Source organism: Cicer arietinum, chromosome 3 (assembly GCF_000331145.2).
Source record: "Cicer arietinum cultivar CDC Frontier isolate Library 1 chromosome 3, Cicar.CDCFrontier_v2.0, whole genome shotgun sequence".
Taxonomy (NCBI): Eukaryota; Viridiplantae; Streptophyta; class Magnoliopsida; order Fabales; family Fabaceae; genus Cicer; species Cicer arietinum.
In genome coordinates this window covers 36,248,525-36,253,469 of record NC_021162.2, presented here as the reverse complement: position 1 = coordinate 36,253,469, position 4,945 = coordinate 36,248,525, and positions in this window count along the sequence as shown.

Sequence of the window (4,945 nt, the reverse complement as noted above, 5' to 3'; positions counted from 1 at the left end):
ACACAAGTCAGTAACTAAAATAGGATGTTTGTATTCGAATACAACCTTCTGTATTTGAATACACATCAGAAAACAATAGAAAACAACAAAATTCAGCTTTTAAAAGGGTTTCGAAATCAATCAACACTTACACACAAATCCAAACAATCACACTTAGTAATTATACCACAATCACAATGACAACTTGAGTTTTGAAATGGTTTTGCAATCAATCACCCTTGCACACAAATCCAAAATATTTACACTTAACAATTATGGCACAACCACAACAACCACTTGAGTTCAAACACTCAATCATAATTTTGAATCAAACATGACTCGCGTGCCAAGCACGCTAATGCAATGCGTATATGCCAAAATGCATCAACTCGAAATTCCAAACCAAAACCCTCCTCGAATGGCCGTAAATCATAATTGTACTGCCTATCACAGGCCGAAGTACTAAATTACCGAGGTGCCACCTATCACGGATCAACACAATTTACTAAAAACATAAATCGTAAATGTACCGCCTATCACAGGCTGAAGTACTATTTACCGAGGTGCCACCTATCACGGGTCAACACGATTTACCAAAAATGTGCAGTCTATCGCAGACCTTACACGACACGACAATCCCCGCAAGGATAAGATGAACCAACAAATCACATGGTATCATCTCTTGGCCCATTCGATCACCATTATCACCATGGCCCATCCAGTCGCCATGTACAATGAAATGCATGAGCATACTCTGACTCTATCCACGACAATCATTAAATAAATGCAGATATTAAAAGATTCCCCATTTTTAATACTCATTTAACTCTAACGATTTTCACGATAATTATTAAGTAAATGCAGATATTAAAAGATTTCTCATTTTTAATATTTATTTAACTCTAACGATTTTCAAATTCCACACAGAGCATATTCAAACATTTATTTTCCACCACACACATCAAATTTAATCCACGATTTACATTAAATTCAATCAATTCAAAAACCACAAAATCCACACCAAGTTCAATCATCAATCACCACAAATTTCCACAAAACTCAAACATAACACATGCCAAACTAATTTTCACAAACCACAACTCAAACATATCAAATTTCTTTTCCATGAAAACACTCATCAATTTCACCAAAAACCCAACTCCAAACTTTCACCCATAAAAGCATTAAATTCATTTTCCCCAAATCTACACTTCAAACCCAACAAATTTATTTTCCACACAACAACAAATAAGTCCCTAAATGCAAACTAAAAGTTTGGAAGGAGCCCTTATCTTAACGATAGCTCTAACACGCGATTACGGTACCGTAATTAATTCCGGTAAAATTTCTGCTCGCGACGTTGCTTCCAAAGTTAGTTCACTAGCACCGTAGCGTGGAGATGAACAACTTTCCCTTCTATCTCTTCGCAAAACGAAGCTTAGATCTAGAAGAAAATTGAAGATTTGTATTTGTGGGTTTAGGTTTGCAAAACAGTGAAGGAGGAAGAAGAAGAAGTTCACGCGAAGACTGGGAGGAAATGATTTTCTTTCAATTTTCCTTTCTTCCTTTTTTCTTCCTTTCTATTTCTTTTCTTTTCCTTTTTCCTTTCATTTTCCCTCCAAACATATATATATATATATATATATAATAACCATAACTTAACAAATATCTCAAAATATCTAGATATTTGTTAAATTACCATTTCACCCGTAACGCATTAAATTCTTCGTAAGGGATTCACCGCAGTTAATTCAATTTATTTATCGACGAGAAATTCTAATCGGCATCAAAATATCTTTTTGATTATAAAAACTCCAAAATATTATAACTTTGGCTAAAAAGCCTCCGAGCCAAAATCCAAAATACACCAAAAATACATAAAGGGTATATATATATATATATATATTAATTATAACTTAACAAATATCTAAAAATATCTAGATATTCATTAATTACCATTTCATCCATAACCTCTCAAACTATTTGATAAAAATATCCACTCTCGTTGCAACTCAATTGACATATGCAATTTTCAGCAACCCGAGATATTTTTAACCAAATTGTCCGGTATTAAATTCTTCGTAACATAAATAAATTATTCTTCGACAAAAGATTCACCGTACTTAATCTAATTTATTTATCAATAAATAATTTTAATCGGGGCATCAAAAGATATTTTTGGGCATTAAACTCACAAAATATCAATACTAAAAATACACTAAAAAACATAAATTAGAGTTTAAAACTATGAGTCTTACACTAGACTTGTTTACCATGGTGGGGTAGTCTCAATTCCATTTAAAGCTTTGCAGCTCAGGCTTAAGTCCTTACTCAAATCTCTTCGCCTTCTACCCATCTTAAGGGTTGTCCCAAAGATAACAAGAGTATCTTGATATAGCTTCAAATTTTTGGCGACATACTCTACAACTGAAATATCGCCATGACGAATATGAATAAACTTTATTTCCTTCTGAATATGAACATTGGGGGTAATATACTTCTCTAGAAATAACTCCTTAAACATATCCCAAGTAAAAGAAACTCGTTTTGTCCGCAGACCTCCTCTAATACAAATCCACCAATGCTCAACATAAGACTTTGACATATAAACGATGACGTCCACTTTGCAAGTGTCAACACAATACATGATTCTAAAGATCTTTTCTAACTTAAACAACCACGATTGTGCTTCGACTGGATCATAACTGACCTCAGAAAGGTAGTGGATTGCTTTTTCAAAATTCAGAAAGCCTAACATATTGAGAGTCTACAACTATTATTGAATCAACATTGGGTCCTCTCAAATGAAGGAGAGTCTTTGTCTATTCTCCATGGTTGCTGCTATCAAGCAGAAAGCCTCAACAAATGTGTCATTCATACTTCACTTGTTACCCGTCATAAATATGCACACCACTAATCAAGCACTGGATTGGTTAGGCAAAATATAATAGCATACAAAATGCATGACTATAACGAGAAATCCTATAAGCCCAAGTTTTGATTTTTTTTTCTTAAAAAAATTAATAATAAAAATAAAGTAAAGTAAACCCACACCATAGTCTGATCAAGGTGTGAACTGGCTCTGATACCAAAAACGTAACGCCTAGTTGCGTGGGTATAACAACTGAGGTAATAACAGAAATTTTTTCATATTATATAAGAGAATAAGGTTCTATAATAAATAATGAATTATCCGAAAGAAATAATGTTATCAAATCTTCATATAAATCCACTAAAAAATCTATCATAATTAAAACATCCAAAATTGGGCAAATAGTATCTAATCCCAAAAAAAAGTATGATGTAGACAATATATCTACTTATTCTTAATCTACTAACCTAATCGAAGGAAATCACTCTTCTCAAGACAGGTAGGATGTAAGACCCATAATTTTAAAGTACACTTTATGTATTTTATATGTTTTGGATTTTGGCTCGAAGGCTTTTTAGCCAAAGTTATTAATATTATGGAGTTTATAGGATCAAAAATTTATTTTGACACCGTTTAGAATTACTCGTCGATAAATAAATTTAAATTAAGTGCGGTAAATCCTTTACGGAGAATTTAATGCGTTACGGGTGAAATGGTAATTTAACAAATATCTAGATATTTTGAGATATTTGTTAAGTTATATTTAATATATATATATGCTTGGAGAGAATAGAAAGAAAGGAAATTAGAAGGAAGGAAAAGGAAAAGAAAAGGTTATACTTGGAGAGAATAGAAAGAAAGGAAATTAGAAGGAAGGAAAAGGAAAAGAAAAGGTTATATAAAGGAAAGAAGGAAATAGAAAGGAAGGAAAAATAAAGAAAGGAAAAAGGAAGGAAAGAAAATTCAGAATTTCATCTTCTTCCTCCCTACGCGTGACCCCCCATTTTCCCTTCTCCTCCATTTTCGTCTTTCGTTGCTTTCTTTCTTCAAGACTAGTAACCCAAGGTTGGGTGAGTGTTAGAACAAGGATTTCGCAACTCCACTCTTCCTCTTTGATTCGAAAACGAAGAAAAACGGTATTTGAGATTCAAACACAAACCCCTCCGTTTCTTCTAGATCCAAGCTTCATTTCGCGAAGAGTTAGAAGGGAAAGTTGCTCACTACCACGCCACGGTGCTAGGGGACCAATTTGGAGGCGACGTTGCGAGCGGAGATTTTTACCGGATTTGCTCGCGGTACCAGAAACGCACGTTAGAGTTAACGCGAAGGTAAGGGCTCCTTCCAAACTTTTAGTTTGCATCTAGGGCCTTATATGTGGTTGTGTGGAAACGAATTTTGTTAGGATTGGAGTATTATTTTGGGAAAAATGAATTTACCTCACGTATGTAAGATTTTGAATAAATGAAATTTATTATGTTGATGTGTGTTCTTCGTATTTGGCATGTTCATACTTGATGTTTGTTGATTGATGTGTTTTGGTGTGAATTATGAATTGAATGTGAGAATTTGTTTGAGTTTGTTTTGTGTGGAATTTGAAAACCATTAAGTTAAATGAGTATTAAGAATGGGGAATCTCTTAATGTCTTGTTTACTTAATGTGTGTTTGTTTGTGAAAAATCGTTTAAGTTAACTGGGCGTTAAGAATGGGGAATCTCTTAATGTCTCGGTTACTTAATATTTGTTTTTGAAAATCGTTTAAGTTAACTGGGCGTTAAGAATGGGGAATCTCTTAATGTCTCGGTTACTTAATATTTGTTTTTGAAAATCGTTTAAGTTAACTGGGCGTTAAGAATGGGGAATCTCTTAATGTCTCGGTTACTTAATATTTGTTTTTGAAAATCGTTTAAGTTAACTAGGCGTTAAGAATGGGGAATCTCTTAATGTCTCGGTTACTTAATATTTTGTTTTGAAAACCGTTTAAGTTAACTGGACGTTAAGGAGGGGGAATCTCTTAATGTCTCGGTTACTTAATATTTTGTTTTGAAAATCGTTTAAGTTAACTGGGCGTTAAGAATAGGGAATCTCTTAATGTCT